Raw genomic sequence first — 18,218 nt, 5'->3', positions numbered from 1 at the left:
TCCCCAAGGGCTACACTAGGGTACCCACATCCCCGCCCCTAAATGTGACCCTGTCTCCCATTGGCCAAGCCACTTTCTCCCTGCGGCCAATCAGTTTAGAGCACTGGCTCCAGCCGCCGGGGTTGGGATTTGAATCGTCTCGGCTAACTGATTAGGACCCTTAGGGGGCTAGCGACCGAGGGGCCTGCCAGGAGCAAATGAGGCGCGCGCCGCGGGGGCGGGAGGTGGCGATGGCTTCTCTCTCGGTCTCTTTCTCTCCGGGGAGCCGGCCAGGAGAAAGGGAGGGTGGCGCTGAGTCGAGCGTCCGTTCTGTGCAGGGTCTGCGCGTTGGGGGCGGGAGATTGGGTGGCCCGACCCCGACCCGCTCCTCAGACACCGCTGCGGGGGAGTAGAAGCTCCTCAGCACCAGCGCCCGTCCTGGGGAGGGAAAGCAGTAAGGGCTCCCTCCCTCAGCCTCTCAGAGAGCTGGGTGGCGGGAAGCCGGACACCGGCGAGCCCCTCTTCCCCCCCCCGCTGCCCCTTGGAGAGCCCAGTGGGGGAAGCCAGCGAGCCCCCCATGCCCCTTGGAAAGCCCAGTGGGGGAAGCCGGCGAGCCCCCTCCCCCCTGGAGAGCCCAGTGGGGGAAGCCAGCGAGCCCCCCATGCCCCTTGGAAAGCCCAGTGGGGGAAGCCGGCGAGCCCCCTCCCCCCTGGAGAGCCCAGTGGGGGAAGCCGGCGAGCCCCCTCCCCCCTGGAGAGCCCAGTGGGGGAAGCGGGAGAGTCTTCCCCCCACTCCCTCCCTGGAGAGCCCAGTGGGGGGAAGCCGTTGAATCTCACTCTCAGTTCCTCAGCGAGTCTGGGGGTGGGGAAGGCAGTGAGCCCCCTTCATCAGCTCCTCGGAGAGCCGGGATGGGGGGGGGTCTGGTGAGCCCCCCCGCAGCTCCTCGGAGAGCCGGGAAGGGTGGGAAGCCGGTGAGTGACCCCCTCAGCCTCTTGGAAAACGGGGGCGGGGGTTATGTACCCTCTTCAGAAAGCAGGGAGGGGTCCAGGGCTTAGACCTTATACTGGCTTTTGTGGGGGCTGTGTTTGGACTTGCACATCAGCTGAGGATGGTGTGGGGACCCCAGAGAACAGTATATAAGCAAGGCATCACAGTGCTGTGAGAGAATCTCAGTAGCACGAAAAACTGCTCAGAGCAAGGCTAATTGTTTGCCTTGGTTTGGTCTTGTCTGCACTTGCAGGCAAGCCGTTTTCAGCACCATTTCAGCTGCACATGTTAACACCTGCTGTCTGCAATGTGGGAATTTTCCTAGTTTGGACCAGAGGCAGGATAGTGTGAAATGAGGATAAAGCTGGATCCATGAAGTGGGACTGCAGAGTAACAGGATTTGTGTGAACCCAAGTATGGGTCAATATGTCAGTCTCCCCAGCAGGAATGGTCTTAATACTGAGCTGCCAAGAGTCAGCATATAAAGATGTGCAACAGAACAGTTGTAAAATAGGACTTACAGTAACAACAGTTTCTGTGCCATAGTTGGCAGAAGGATTTATAGTCCTCCTTAGCTTTCCCAGAAATATCTTCATAATTTACTGCAGATGGAAAAATGGACATTAAGTTTAGAAATGTCTTAGTATTTATTATTGTACCTCTGTTCCAAATTCACCCCTTCTCTCCCCCCCCCCATGCTGGGTTCAGCTAAAATAATTTGAAGGATCTTTCAGTGGTTAGCACAACTAAAAAACTGACCAGGAAAGATAGGGGATTCAGCACATCAACTGCATCTGCTGGCAGGGTTCCTGTGAAGCCCCCAAAGACCTCACTATTTTGTATCATTCCCTTGTACTCCATTTTGTCTCTGTCTTAATCTGTTTTCTCTTGTTTTATATTTAGCTTAAGGGTCCCAGGGGGCAGTAAATTCTGAAGCAGGAATTGTCTCTTTGTTCTGTGTTTGTATAGTGCCTAACAAAATGAAGTCCTGGTTTGTGACTTGGGCTCTTAGGCTCTATTACAAACAGAAACCTGAAGGGAAATGCTGCTGTTCCCTGTGCCATTTTGGGTGAATGTAGCCCACTTTCACTCTTATCCAAAGAATATGTGAGCCATTAAAGACTTCCCTATCTGGAATACTTTCAATTTGTGTTAATGCTAACAGTATTATTACTGATGACCTTTGAAAACCAAAGACATATTATAAAGAGTGAGGGCCTGATTCTCATTTACAGTAAGAACCTTATTTTCAAAGGTAGGTACACCTAAAGATACAGATAGACTCCTAATAGGATTTCCAAAAGCACCTAATCAGGTTAGGTGGCTAGCACCTAACCTGTAGAGGAGTGTTTGAAAATCCCAGTAGGGTGCCTATCTGCATCTTATAGATGCCTGAATACTTTTAAAAATCTGGCCCAAAGCCTGCTTTACATCACTTTACTTACAGGTCCCTTCATGCTGCCAGAACAGTATAAATATTGTATAAATAAGAATCTGGCCCTTGTTTTAATGTTCATAAAGTGCTTTAAAAATGAAAAGTGCTAAATGAGTTCTTAGTACTATGAAGCTATTGACTATGGGGCTTCTGGCTTAATTTCCATCAGCAAAGCTTGCTGTTTGAAAAGACCTGTAACTGGACTTTGCTAAAATAAGTCCAGGTTCTTTATTTTCCTTTAAAGGTTAAAAGCATGTACTGCAATATTGTCTAATGAGGTTTTTCAAGTATATGGATTACCAGAAAGGTGTGAGGTGATTAAAAGAGCAAGTTCAAACTAAAGATTAGTTATGTCGGGCTTGTTTCCATTCATTTTAAAAAAAGAAGAAGCTAATGTTAGCTTTTAAAGTTTAATTTGTACATCAGTGTCAAGATTTATGCTGCTGGATATATTGATAATTCAAATTACATTGGTATATATGAGAATATTTGGTTTATGCAATCTGGGAGTTCTAATTACAGTGAACGGCAAGCCTTTGAATTTGTCATGTCAGAAGGGAGGAGGAGGAACTTATTTTGAAGTCTTGCCTTCACTGGGAAAGGAAACATTGAGAGTATCTGTGTAATCTTGTACAGATGAGCTGGCATCATATTGCTTTGTAAGGATTGGTATTTGAGTCCTCAAGTGGTGGTGGGCATTGCTGCTAAAGATTCTCTGAAATAAGGAAGGAAAACAAATCCAGAAATGCTGTATGAAAACCCTAGTTACATTTATTGCTATCTGATGCACAACAGGTTTTCTACTCCTTAAAAGTGTATATCAGGTAGGTGCTGAATTAGCTCAAATGTGTATTTTTTTTAAATGTTGTAAAAGCTCTGTGATAACCACTAGGTATGTGAACAGTAAAATATCTTTAAATTTTTGTGCTGTGATATCATTTCCTTTTGGGTTTGTTTTAACAGGTTTAATTCCATTACAAGATTATGCTCTTAAAAATATCGGTTTGTGCAGATAAATGATCCTTTAACGCATTATCTCTTCAGAAATTCTTTGAGGATTTCGTGGAACATTTGCAATAGTTTTCTATACAGATTACTTAAGATTTATTTTTTTTTAAACAAAAGTTTTTTACAATGGCACTACTGCAGTGAAACTAAGGTGAGTGTTTTTCACACAATTTATGGGAAAACAGACATTTCTGATTTGAGAAACAAATTTCAGTTGGCTTTGGATCAGGCCCTTACTCAATTGTGTGGAAATCAAATTCCAGAAGATGTATTGAACCTTCTTTTCAAGCTTTGTTCCTACAAACCTGTGTTTATATACCTGATTACCTCATACTTTAATATGATTAAGATTTCACCATCAAATATTTAATTTATTTTTGTAATATAAAGAATTTTGTAGTTTGAAAATGTTTCCCAATTAGATAAGAGGGACATTTTATTTATTAAGGATGCTTTTAAAAATATAAGGTGTTGGTATTGTAATGGGAAATACACTAAAGCTAGGAGAGTATATTATCATAGGGCTATATCAAGCCATCATTCTTAAACAGGGCCTCATTCAAATCAAATAATGGTTCTGCCTTTAAAAAAAAAAGGGGGGGGGAATGGAATCATCTGGTCTCTCATTCCTAGAGACATTTAATAAAATCCCAAGTTTCTGAGGGGGCTAAAGCAACTTTACAATAATTTAACTTTGGACTTTTAAAAGTCTTGTAGATACAGTATTGGGGCTTGGGAAAAAAAGTTGCATAAATACTAGACAATAGCCTAAAGAGCAAATAGTTCATATTATTAAGGAAAATGTTAAGCATGGTTGTGAATACACTTAGAAGTAAGTTATATTTGAATATGAAACTATACAGAATCAGATTTGGAATTGTTGAGTATGCTTATCATTCTTCTCCCTCTCAAAATCACGGAGGTTGTAACCATATAGTTTCTCAGGAAAAAATGGATAATATAGAAGTATGGCATTTTTTACTGGACCAACAAATACATTTCTGAATGTCCAATACACAGATTTTAAACCCACAATATTTAGTCACTGTTTTAGGGGCTTTCACAAAAGTTTCTCTAAACTGCATTTCATCTATATTATTTATATACATTACCTGTGCATGTAACCTGCATCTTTTCTATCCCCTCTCCTATTTGAAGAAAAAATGTAATTTATAGTTACTCTGTCTATGCAAGATTACGACATATTTTTTCCTTTAATTTTTAGAATATGGCATGGATCAGTTCTTGGTGACTGTATTGTCAGCATCATTAAACCTCTAGTAACATTACATGTACTTGGACACTTAAAAACTTCCTTAGAGATCTTCAAAGGAGAAATAAAAAAATTGGTAATCAGTATGGGATTTAAAAATCCTTGACTTTTGTTTACAATTTTGTTGTAGAAACAGGTTGGCTTGCCCTGGGCTGGAGAGCCTGGGGGCTAAACTAGACCTGATTACAAGAGGAGCCTCACCTGAGGGGAATTAGGTGCTTTAATATAAGACAGCAGGAAGCTGCAGGGATGTGTTTGGTCGAGAAAGAGTAAGTAAATAGGATGGGAGGGCTGCTGGCTTCAGGTAGAGTTTATGATTGTGGCCTTTGTTTGATTATTTTGTGATTAAGGACTCTGACTGCATTTAGTGTTACCCCATCCCCAGAAAGGGGTGCTGTAAGCAGGGCTGGTGCAACCATTTAGGCAACCTAGGCGGTCGCCTAGTGTGCTGGGATTTAGGGGGCGCCATTTTCTTCAGCAGCGACCGCGGCAGCCAGATCTTCGTCTGCCCTGGTCACCGCTGGCATTTAGGCAGAGGGAGCTGGGGCAGGGGAGTGCGGGGAGGGCCGCCTGCAGCAACTAAGGCAGGGGGGCGGCACACAGGGAAACTTCCCGCCCCAGCTCACCCCTGCCCCGCCTCCTCCCAAGCACGCCGTGGGTGCTTCACTTTTCCCACCTCCCAGGCTTGCGGTTCCTAAGCTGATTGGCGCCGCAAGCCTGGTAGGCGGGAGAAGTGAAGTGGCCACGACGTGCTCGGAGAGGAGGCGGGGCAGGGGTGAGCTGCTTCACTTCTCCTGCCTCCCAGGCTTGCAGCACCAATCAGCTTAGGCGCCGCAAGCCTGGGAGGCGGGAGAAGTGAAGCAGCGATGGCATGCTCGGGGTGCTCGTGCGAGGAGCAGGGGTGAGCTGGGGCGGGGAGGGCTGCCTCAGGGCGGAAGGTGGGGGGTGGGGAGCTGCTGCAAGGGGGGCGCCTCAGGGTGGAGGGGGGGTAGCTGCCGCGGGGTGTGTGTATGCAAGGTGGAAGTTTCGCCTAGGGCGTGAAACATCCTTGCACTGGCCCTGGCTGTAAGCCATAACAAAGACTCTGCAGTGCTTAAGGGGCCCATAAGACGGAGTGGCTAGAGGCAGGGCACTGCAAAAGCACCTCTGGCCACAAGGAGGCATTCAGGTGGAAGCTACTGTTAACAAGCAGTCTCTCTTAACCAGTTTGAATTTCAAGATCAATGTTAATGCTTGAAATTCCAAGCAGTTACGGAGAAGATGGATTTAAAATTATTGCCATGAGTATCTTAATTAATTTGTTTACCAGTAATTTCATAATTTTGAAGATGAAAATTGATTTTCAATTTTCCTGAGGAAATAACTGAAGTCTTAAGCAGAGCAGCCCTAAATATTTTTATTTATCTGGGTGGCATTATTCCCATCTACAAATGTGAGCTTCTGTATGCATTTTTAAGTGATAATATTCTTATAATATGTTAATGGTATTTGAAAATATACATTTAAACTATTGAAAAGCAATTTTACGGTGGGTGGATTAAAAGAAATAATGTTCACCTTTACACCACGTAAGTTTAAATTTCAGCTCTGTTTTGTTTTTAACTCTAGCTTTGGAATACCCTTATTCTCTCTTCCAAAGTATGTACAAGTAAGAGGGGCTTACCACAGAGAGGGATGATGATCCCCGAGCATGCAGAGTTTTTATATTACCTCAGTTTCCCCGTGTTCCTCTTCCATATTACACATCTGTGTCTGCAGCACACTTCTGTTACTGGCAGGAAGTGTCCACAGAGAAAAGTCTGCTGATCTGTTCCTACAGAGAGAGAAATCATCAGGCCCAAAAAACAGAAATCCCAAAGTAACTCAATCATGGTGACAGATTTCAGAGTGGTAGTCTTGTTAGTCTGTATCAGCAAAAACAATGAGGAGTCCTTGTGGCACCTTAGAGACTAACAAATGTATTTGAGCATAAGCTTTCGTGGGCTAGAACCCACTTCATCAGATGCACGGAGTGGAAAATACAGTAGTGTGTGTGTGTGTGTGTGTGTGTGTGTGTGTGTGTGTATCTCCCCTCCCTCGCAGTCTCAGCTCGCCCTGGCGCAATGCTCTAGGCTGCAGGGCTGCTAGCTCTCGCCAGGCAGCACAGCTGCAGAGCCAGGGCCTGACCCAGTGCTCTGTGCTGCATGGTGGTGTGGCTCGCTCCAGCCAGGCAGTGCAACTGCCTGTCCCGGTACCCTGGAAGGTGCGACTGTAGTGCCACCAGTGCTCCAGGCAGCACGGTAAGGTGGCAGGGAGCAGTGGGGGTTGGATAAAGGGTAGGGGAGTTCAGGTGCTGGACAGGGGGTGGGGATGGGTATAGGGGGTGGGGTGGCCAGAGGGTGGGGAACAGGTGGGTTGAATGGAGGCAGGGGTCCGTGGGGGCAGTCAGGAAGGAGGTGAGGGATTAGATGGCGTGGCGGGGGGGCAGTCAAGGGCAGGGGTGGTCAGGGGACAGGGAGAAGGAGTGGTTGGATAGGGCAGGGGTTCCAGGGGGCAGTCAGGAATGAGAGGAAGGGTTGGATGGGGTGGCGGGGGCGGTCAGGGGACAGGGAGCAGGGGATGTGGATGGGGCAGGGGTCCCGGGTGGGGGCGCTGTCAGGGAACAGGGGGAGATTGGATGGGGCAGGAGTCCTGGGGGGGACAGTCAGAGGGCGAGAAGCAGGGGGGAGCAGATGGGGGCAGGGTCTGGGCCACGCCTGGCTGTTTGGGGAGGCACAGCCTCCCCTAACCGGCCCTCCATACCATTTCGGAAACCTGATGTGGCCCTCAGACCAAAAAGTTTGCCCGCCCCTGTTCTAGTCTGTAGTTTAACTTCTTGGCAAATGACACAATTCCCACTGACTTCAATCTGATCAGGATTTTACCCATTATTTTGTTAGATTTGTTTTCCTGGTAGGGTTTGTTAGTGCTGTAGATTTGGTACAGCACACGGCTGTCCAATAACTGTTTAAAAGTCTGCCAAGTTTTTATTCTATCCATTAAATATGGGTGATATTAGACACTATTTTTAATTTAAAATTATATATGGTACTATGTGTTACATACATATAAAACATAGTTGCTTAGTAATTTCTTTGTGTAGTCAAGAGCGAGCAATACTTAGATTTTCATGTGACTAAATGGTTCTGAAAAAGATGATACTAGGTTTCAAAAATATGTATTAAAATGGTATTTTTGGTGTCTTGCTGAGAACAGTGATGTAAATAAATCAAGATAATTGCAAAATGGATGTATTTCAAGTTACAAGTCTTGTTTAGCAAATACCATTACATAGCTTTACTTTAAAAGTAATTTGGGTGAAATTAAAACAAAATTTTGGCAAAGTTTATTAAGTCTTGAATTTTTTAGTGCTTGAGTTGTATATATTTTGCTATGAAAGTGTAACAGTATTTGCAGTAGATTAGTACATTGAAATAAATTACATTACATTTGAAATATGAAATAAAACTACACACATTTTTCCAATTGACATGAAATGTCAATGTTTTATGTTTTTATTATAACACCTTGATATTGTTTGCTTTTTGCAGTTAGGGCTAAAGCAACCCTTTGTATTTAAAAGCCCCATTTTGCTGACATCTTACATAAAACCTAAAGTGCCTTGTGTACTTCTAGTATGTAATTTACACACACTGGGTATGCTTCCTTCCAGAATGACGGTGCACCTTGAAAAGCTTGGCAGTCACATGAAAAGGCATGAGGTTGGTGCACAGCTTCCAAAAGGTGCAGCAGTATCGCAGAAAGACTGGTAGTGATGGATCAGGGCCTCTTGCCTTTAATATTTTTGTCTTGCACAGACAGATGATTTGAAGTAGTCTAATATAACAATGTTGAATATATTTTAAGAGGCCAAGGCTCTAGGTGTTAATTGCTTAATAAAATAAGTACAGTAATAAAATTAGTAGAAATGTTTTAAGATTATTCACAGCATAATCCAAAATGGTTTGTTATTTTTATTTGTAGCAGTGAAGACAGACAATAATAGAAACCCTTCTCAAAGTGTGTGTGTGTGTGGGTTATTTATTTATTTATTTATTTATTTAGGAGGAGGGTATTTCCTTGATGGTCTGGAAAGAGAAAGAGGTACAGTGCTGTTCTTAATTCCCCATCCTGAAACAAGGAAATATAAATCTAGCATAGAAGCCAGTTCATCCTGTAACTAGGGAAGACTGCTACAACTGTAGGATCATAAGTGCACATTTTAAATTAACTAACTTTTTAAAAATGCCTCAAGCAGTTACAGTTAATATGAGTATGAATGGTGATAGACATCCAAAGATATTTAAGGCAGTACATCTGGGGGGAAAGATACACACACTATTCCAATTTTAAATTGGAAAAATATTAATTTGAAAGGGTAAGGTTCCCCCCCGCCCTAAAATTAAAAGAAATTTTATACTAGGATTCCTGGAGGAGCATGAAACAGAGGTAAGAGAAGAATGATTCCTGGGTTTAAGGTCAAGATGATCCAAGCCCATGATAAAAAGTTGCTGTATACTCCTGATGTCTGAGTGTCCCACGTCTAGTTAGTCATTCAGGGGAGCAATTCTGGGCCCATCGAAGTCAATGGAAAAATTCCCATTGACTTCAGTGGGGCCAGAATTTACTCGTAGGACATTTTGGAGCTATTGGGCCAGATCCTGAGCTGCTATAAATTGGCATATCTCTATTGAAGTTAATAGAATTACACAAACTTATGTTAGCTGAGGATGAGTCCCGTGGTATCTAACCAGTCAAGTTGTTTATAGGCTGTTAGTCACCAAAGTATGTAGGTTTTCACCTGTGTTTAGGGCCTGGTTCATTGTCCATTGAAGTCAATGGAAGATCTTTCCATTGGCTTCAATAGGTTTTGAACTAGATCTTAAACTCTACTTGCTGATGGCACCTGGTCAGAAGCGGAGGACAGGGGAGTCTCTCTCCAGTCTTGCCAGGTGGCCCTGACTCTGATGGTCTTAAACTTTGAGAGAAGGGACAGCAGAGGCTATGGTGCCATATCTTTTCCCTCCCTGGGATCTTATGTTTTTTCTTCATGTGTTTGAAATATATTTTTCCTCTCAGCACTTTAATAAGGTCTGTCTGGTTTGACTAACAACATTGCTAATGTTGGTTTTATGTGAATACAATTTTGTACACTTGATTTACTAGATAGCTTTGTACATGGGGAATGATTCTCCGTTCCTGATCTGTTTTTTCCTCATGTTACAAATATTGTATAGTTTACAACTATACTAATACTATACAACTTTATATTTTTATATGGCTAAACAAAGAAAATGATATTATCAACAAAATCCAGCCCCTGTGCCAGTTTGTGGCTATCTACTGCCAGTCTTGCTTCAGCTGCTCCCAGCAGGGAGTGAAGTTGGTCTTGCTACAACTGTTCATCCACTGGACGTTTACATACTGTTAAGATTTGTAGAGAGAGCTCCCTGAAGTTGCCAGTGCCCCCTGTAACTCCAAGGCCAGACATTTATGTCAAAATACTTGTATTCCCTTATATCAAATTGCAAACTAGCTTTTCCATTTGGCTAAATATTTTCTTCATTATGGTCCTGACCCTTTCAGATATTAGGGTGCTCAGCCTCTTACAGGATTGGATCTGAAATCTGAAAAGGTTATCTTCATTCTTGCTTTTCACTTTCTGAAAAAAAAATTCTTTGACAAATAGTTTTGTCATTAGATACCCAAGGAAGATTAGGTGTAACAAACCCTATGCAGTTAGGGTGTGCCCGGAGAATGAGGCATGTAATGTTGCTTTCTTAATGAGTGATGTATGTTATAAAACAACCAGTGAGTAGGGGTTCCATACTATGCATAAAGAGTGACTTTCATAAGAACTGCCGCACTGTCAGATCAATGGAGTGGTGGGAAGTATACACAACAAGACATCCACCCTGTCTTCCCATCCTGGCTTCTGGTAGTCAAAGATTTAGGGTTGCCCTGGCCATGGTGTTGCATCCATGACCATCTTGGCTAATACCCATTGATGGACCCATCTTTCATAAACTTATCTAGTTCTTTTTTGAGCCCAGGTATGCTCCTGGCCTTCACAATATCCCATGCCAATGAGTTCCACACGTTAATTGTGCATTGTGTGAAAAAGTAGTTTGTCTTGTTTGTATTAAATCTGTTTCCTATTCATTTCATCAGGTGACCCAGGGTTTTTGTATTGTGGGAAAGGATAAATCACATTTCCCCCCCCCCCCCGACATGATTTTATAGACCTCTATCATATGCCCCATTAGTGTTCTCTTTTATAACATGTACAGTTCTAATCTTTGTAAGTCTCCTCATATGGAAGACATTCCATACTCTTGATCATCTTTGTTGCCTTTCTCTGAACCTTTTCCAGTTCCACTGTATCCTTTTTGAGATGGGGAGATCAGAACTGGACACAGTATTCAAGGTGTGGCCACACCATAGGTTTACATAGTGGCATTATGATATTTGCTGATTTATATTCTATCCCTTTCCTGATAGTTCCGATCATTCTGTTAGCCTTTGTGACCACTGCTGCACAGTGATCTGAAATTTTCAGAGAACTACCCACTGACTCCAAGATCTCTCTCGTGAGTAGCAATAGCTAAATTAGAACCCGTCATTTTAATATGCGTAGCTGGGATTATTTTTTCCAATGTGCATTACTTTGCATTTATCAGGGTTGAATTTCATCTACCATTTTGTTGCCCAGTCACTTAGTTTTGTGAGATCCTTTTGTACCTCTTCTCAATCAGCTTTGAACATAACTATCTTAAGTAATTTTGTATCAACTGCAAACTTCTGTCACTTCACCGTTCACTCCCTTTTCTAGATCATTAGTGAATATGTTGAACAGTACAAGTCCAAGTGCTGATCCTTGGGAGATGCTGCTATTTACCCATCTCCATTGTGGAAACTGAACATTTATTCCTACCGTGTTCTATTCTTGACTCTGGTTTCTACCAATTTGCCCATTACTGGATTAGGCTCACCAGTCTGTAATTGCCAGGATCACCTCTGAAGTCCTTTTTAAAAATTGACATTACATTACTATTTTCCAATCATTTGGTACAGAGGCTTGTTTCAGCAATGAGTTACTTTACCACAGTTAGTTCTGCAATTTCATATTTGAGTTCCTTCAGAACTCTTGGGTGAAATACTATCTGGTTCTGGTGACTTACTACTGTATAATTATCAATTTGTTCTAAAACCTGTTTTGTTGACAAATTGATGTGGGAGAATACTTTTAGATTTGTTACCCGAAAAGGATAGGTCTGATGTTCCTCTGCTGATGATCACCTTTTCGGAGGATTGTTTATCTTCTTATCACTGCATGATACAGCACATTTTAATTCAGCAAAATAATACATGTAGGATTTATTGCGAGAATTTTTTGAACAGCTTAAGCTGTGTGATAGTGGAATATACGTTTACTGAATCAGCAAGGGAAAAAAGTGACTATTTTACTATAGTTCGAAGGGAGTTAAATTTGAGGTGGGGGAGAGGAGGTCATCTTAGTCCTATGTGGCTGACAAATTCTTCATTCAAAGTGTCTGACTTCTCAAGAAAATAATGAGCATCTTGTGACTTAACCTTAATGGCTGACATATCAGGATATCCGTCACTCCACTGTTTGGTTACAAAGTTGTTGCATATTCTAGGAAAAGTTGTATAGTCATTGTTTCTGTTTCAGGCTCCAGGTAATAAAGAAAACATGTATTTTCATTCTGATAATTCCAAAAATGCAGAAGTTCACTGTTTAAATTAGCTGCCTAGTACAAAACATTTTAAAAAACTCTTGAGACAGGTAATTTGCAATAAGCAGCAATTTTCAGTTGCATGTAGTTTTAGATAGTTTAATTATTTACTTATGTACCTATTTGACCAATTCTCTGCTTGCTCTGCATCTTGGATATTCACTGTCCAATATACTGCAGACGATTGAAAATATAGAGCTATTTAAAGACCAGAAACCTATTTGGTTGTGGGGACAACATTAAAAGTTTGGACAATGTTTCTGCATAGTCTTGGATACTAATGCTATCCTCTGGTTTGGAAGTCAATGAAATTGTGAATTCTGCACTCAGTGTCTTAAATTAATGAAGGTAAGTGATATTCAAGGACTCAGAATTTTTTTTGTTTACTTTTCTTAAAAAACGTTTCTTCAGTTGTGTGGTATTTGGCTAAATCAAATTGGCCTCAGTGGATAGAAGCATTCCTTAGCAGTCCCCCAAGCAACATATCTCAAACCCCAATTCCTGTTTGTTTTTCTGTGTGTCTGGTACAGTCCAGTACTCTGAATTAGGGCTGTCAAGTGATTGATTAATCACACTGTTAAACCATAATGGAATACCATTTATTTAAATATTTTTGGATGTTTTCCACACTTTCAAATATTTTTATTTCAGTTATAACACAGAATACCAAGTGTACAGTGCTCACTTTTTTTGATTACAAATATTTGGACTGTAAAAAAACAAAATAAATGGTATTTTTCAATTAGCTTAATACAAATATTGTAGTGCAATCTCTTTATCATGAAAGTTGAACTTACTAATGTAGAATTATGTACAAAAAATAACTGCATTCAAAAATAAAACAATGAAACACTTTAGAGCCTACAAGTCCACTCAGTCCTACTTCTTGTTCAGCCAATTGCTCAGACAAACAAGTTTGTTTACATTTGCAGGAGATAATGCTGCCTGCTTCTTGTTCACAATGTCACCTGAAAGTGAGAGCACGTGTTTGCATGGCCATGGCACTGTTGTAGCCAGTGTTGCCAGATGCGCTAAAGTTTCATTTGTCCCTTGATGCTTCAAACACCATTCCAGAGGACATGCGTCCATGCTGATGACGGGTTCTGCTCGATAACAATCCAAAGCAGTGCAGACCGATGCATGTTCATTTTCATCATCTGAGTCAAATGCCACCAGCGTTGATTTTCTTTTTTGGTGGTTTGGGTTCTGTAGTTTCTTCATTGGAGTGTTGCTCTTTTAAGACTTCTGAAAGTATGCTCCACACCTCGTCCCTCTCAGATTTTGGATGGCACTTCAGATTCTTAAACCTTGGGTTGAGTGCTGTAGCTATCTTTAGAAATCACACATTAATACCTTCTTTGCATTTTGTCAAATCTGCGGTGAAAGCAGGGGCAGATCCAGGCACCAGCATGCCAAGCGCATGCCTGGGGCGGCAAGCCACGGGGGTCGCTCTGCCGGTTGCTGCAAGGGCGTCAGGCAGGTTGCCTTTGGCGGCATGCCTATGGAGGGTCCGCTGCTCCCGTGGCTTCGGCAGACCTCCTGCAGGCGTGCTGCTGAATCCGTGGGACCAGGGACCTCTCGCAGGCAAGATGCTGAAGGCAGCCTGCCTGCCGTGCTTGGGGCGGCAAAATATCTGGAAATACCAAATGCAACTACACCTATTCTGAAGGGGTGGGACCAATGTCTGTTAGTGTTCCAGGCTGGGCAGAGTCTCTCCTGCAAGTCCTTCTTACATATGGTGATGGTTGGCTGCCTTGCACAGAGCAGCATCCCATTCTTAAGTAGAGTCTGTGTCTCCTTGCCATGTACTCCACTGGGATGCTCCGGTACTACCCTAGTCATGCTTACGCCTCCCCAGGTAGTTCTCTGTGTAGAAAACCCTTGCGGAGGGGGGAGGGTAGTAGTTGGGAGGCACTCAAAGTTGATGGCAGAGCACACCAAAGTGTTATGCTCTAACTGCCCAGTGTGGCTGCTACTGGCATGAACCGAAAGGTACCTAGCTCATGTGAACATAGTCCTGTCTGAAGCAGAACTACATTAATGTGAAATAGGTAGGACAAACTAGGAACAGCTGCGTCTACATGGGCTGCAGAGTGCAACATGTTGGTGCACTCTGCAGTTCACCCTCCTATTCCGCGTTGCAGTGCAGCATAGTCCTTCAATGAGGTTTCATACAGTTTTCTGGGTAGGTCTGCAGTACACATGCCTGCCACTGGGCATCTCTAGGCTTGTGCAATCACAGAGCTAATTTTCCCACACACTGTAGAACATAGAGGTCATAATTTGATATAGACCTATCCCCACTCTCTGAGTCTTAAAATCAGTATTATTTTAGTTTATGGCTTCCCAAATTATTTGAGTTGGTGATGCCCTTCCAGACTAAGAGAGGCTTTACAGCCCCATCCCTCAAGACCTCTAATCCTGTCTACAAGCAGACAAAATTGTGTAACTGTAACCTTATCAGAAATAACTAATTATGAAGTTTCAAATAAATGAAATTTAATTCTAAAGCAAGTACAACTTTTTAAATCCTCTTCCCATTCAATGTGATACTCATCCATCTTGTTGATGAAAGACAAAGGAGGAATTGGTGAAAACTCATTCTTAAGTCATTTTTGAGTGCCAGGTGATGGAAAGAAAAATGAAGTATTACAACCATAGATGAGAAATGTGTCTTGTAGAGAGAGAGAGAGTGAAAATGGGTTTGGAAGTTTCATTGCTTCTGCAACTAAAGCTGGGTTCTTTCCTCTTTCAAAGACAGCTAAAATCTGCTAAATTTGTGGACAGGGAAAGTCAAGTGCAGGCTCTTGTCATAGGATATGTCTGTTTCTCTTGTGGTGGCGCAAATCAACACCTTGGGTGATGTTGCTGGTGATCCATCTCTTTCCCTTTGTGGGTCATCCAAAAAAAATAATAAAAAAAAATCCCGCAGCTGAGTCTGAAATTCCCTGAAATGATAAATTATGAATCTTTGATGGTTTCTGCTTGTCTTTCCAGTTTCTTTAATGGAATCTGAAACAACTGCCCTCTTGCGGGGTCCCAGAGCCTGGGCTCCAGCCTGAGCCTTTCTGTCTGCACTGCAGTTTTAGAACCCTGCAGCTTGAGCCCCACAAGCCCAAGTCAGCTGACATGGGCCAGCTGTGAGTGTTTTATTGCAGTATAGACATTAGTTCATTAGGATAATTTGCTCAGGTAGACTGTGTGTGACACCCAATTAAACTGTTGAAGGCTTTGGCAAGGAAATATTGCTAATCCTTCTAGAAACATGCACTTCTGCTCTTAATTCAGAGTCAATTTAACACTTGAATCACCTGATTTAATTGTAAAACAAGTTGCTGGTGAAGGGAATCCATGTCATCACAGAGCAATGCAAAAAACTGAGTGTATATACAGGGCAACCTTTAAGGGAGCTCATTAACAGCTTCCTGATATACATGGTATAGATTTTCAGACATTTTCTTAGCATCAAGAGCTTGACAGTGCATTAAATAGTGAAGTCATAGGTCTTTAGGGGCATGCGACAAGGCAGCAGGTCTTACCTGTCCTGTCTGGCCTTGGTACCATCTATGCAGATTGTAATACAATGTTCCTACTGGGGGTCACAACTCACAATTTTGAAAACACTGATCTAGTGGGTCACAGTTTCAGGGTTAACTGCACCTTTGATCACCCTCCCCCCACCTGGCCTTCCTCAAGGGCACCCACTTAAAGGTTTCAGGGTTCTTCGTTGTCACTTCTCTTGGGTGGAGAGTTGTCTCTTCCCCTCCAGACCAGGAATTTAGGCTTGCAGTCCCTCTGCACCTCACTGTGATTTCCCCAACAGATCTGATTGAGATCCAGCACCTGTGGTCAATCTTTCTTCCCAGGGGCTACAACAGTGTAGACCAGTTACCATCCAGTCTTCACAAAGCAAAATACATTTATGCATTACAGATCAAACACTTTTTAAAAAAAAAGTTCTTATGTGCATGCTAAAAGCTTACCAGAGGTCCATCAGTCTTATGTTCCCCTAGTAAGCCAAAGTTTTTCCAACTCTCCCACAAGGCTTGCCATCTCCCTGCCCCTCTTTGAAGTCAGCCTTTTTAAGACCAAAAGCCCTTTCTTTTACTCCTGGGGGAATTCTGTGCCAAAAAAAGAAATAATTCTGCACACATTATTTTAAAATTCTGCATATTTTTTTGTCAAAATAATGCAATATGATCTAGCTAGTTTCAATTATTTTGGTAATTGATTTAAACTACAGTACAATGAGTGAAGAATGGGAGTATTGGAGGAAATCACCAAACCCCGTCTGTGTAAATAGTAAGGTAGCTAGCATTTACCCTTTACTTCTAGTATCAGAGGGGTAGCCGTGTTAGTCTGGATCTGTAAAAGCAACAAAGAATCCTGTGGCACCTTATAGACTAACAGACGTTCTGCAGCATGAGCTTTCGTGGGTGAATACCCACTTCTTCAGATGCAAGATGACTTGCATCTGAAGAAGTGGGTATTCACCCACGAAAGCTCATGCTGCAGAACGTCTGTTAGTCTATAAGGTGCCACAGGATTCTTTGTTGCCTTTACTTCTAATTATTAGTCAACAAATATATGCAGCCATATGCTCAGTGTTACATCATAGGTAGCTGAAGAGCAAGTGAGCACTGGGGACTCAAACTCACAATTTATTCTGGCTACTGACCATCTCCAAAAAGGTCAGTTGCAAACAGTTCATGGAGCACGTTTTGATAGAAAAAATTTTCAGTCCAAAAATTTAGACCACTTCTAATCACTGAAGTGCCATAAGCCTTTATAAGGCCATACTGTCCTTTCCAATAAGGCTCCTTTAACCCACTCTGGCAATGTAAAGGAGCCTTAAAATTTTTACACCTGTTTTATACTCCTGGGGGAATTCACTAAGAACAATGGGAACAAATCACTAAGCAGGCAGGCTGCTACATTCTCCTCTGCCTGAGGGAACAGAGCCTGTCCCACGCCTACCTCTTCAGAAATACCCCAAAGCCCTGTACCTCCAGGCTGAGCATGCTGCAATAGTGAGTGAGAGGGACACGCACACACACGCCCTCACTCCCCCCAGTGGTGATTTACGTCTCTACCGGCTGCTCTGGGTGTCCAGACCGACTGGTCTGCACTGCACATGACCGCTTTTGCAGCTTCCCTATCAGAAGTCATATTTCTGTGGATCAGCAAAGAGATCTGCGAGGGCCATGTATTCTGTGACACGCAGTGTATGTAAAATAAATAAGGTTTTTAAAATGTTTAAGAAGCTTCATTTAAAATTAAATTAAAATGCAGAACCCCCTGGACCGGTGGCCAGGACCCGGGCAGTGTGAGTGCCACTGAAAATCAGCTTGCGTGCTGCCTTTGGCACACATGCCATAGGTTGCCTACCCCTGCTGTAAAAGTTGGGATGAAGTTCAGATTTTGGGGTCATATTTTGCATGCCAATACAAGGTAATTCCTCCAGGTCAGGGAAAGATCTCTAGCAGGGCAGTTTAGTTGTTTTTACTGGACTAAATTGAACTAGGGCTGAATTTGGTTCAATGTGTCTACTGTGGGTAAATAAAGGGATTGTTTCCATTTTTGTAGCCAATCTAGGTCACAGAAAAAAGTGTATTGGGGAAATGGAGGGGAGAAAATTCACAGATAACTATAAAAGCTTGCAGACTTATGGGATTTTTTTTTTAATTTGAAGCATTTAAATGTTCAAGTAGATTTTCTGAGATCAAAGTTCTGAATAGCACGCTTCAAAAATGTGTTAAGA

General features: G+C 42.6%; 1 protein-coding gene across 9 annotated transcripts in view; it reads left to right on the top strand.

Annotated features, from left to right (window-relative positions):
* Window positions 1-18,218, top strand: part of ESR2 (estrogen receptor 2) — a 175,387-nt gene that overhangs the window by 2,371 nt on the left and 154,798 nt on the right. For 5 of the 9 annotated variants that reach the window (XR_005597560.1, XR_005597562.1, XR_005597561.1 and 2 more), the window contains exons 1-3: window positions 2,569-3,225; window positions 3,365-3,560; window positions 4,635-4,951. The exons of 1 other annotated variant lie outside the window; for it this stretch is intronic. The gene's annotated coding sequence lies outside the window, so the exon portion shown is untranslated. Of the gene's footprint in view, window positions 1-2,567; window positions 3,226-3,364; window positions 3,561-4,634; window positions 4,952-12,658; window positions 12,806-18,218 lie in introns of those variants that run through there. 3 more of the 9 variants (XR_005597563.1, XM_039534658.1, XM_039534660.1) reach the window with 3 other exon arrangements.

Source organism: Mauremys reevesii, linkage group 4 (genome assembly GCF_016161935.1).
Source record: "Mauremys reevesii isolate NIE-2019 linkage group 4, ASM1616193v1, whole genome shotgun sequence".
Lineage (NCBI taxonomy): Eukaryota > Metazoa > Chordata > Testudines > Geoemydidae > Mauremys > Mauremys reevesii.
The sequence above is the reverse complement of the archived record's forward strand: the minus strand, read 5'-3'. Positions and strand labels throughout refer to the sequence as shown.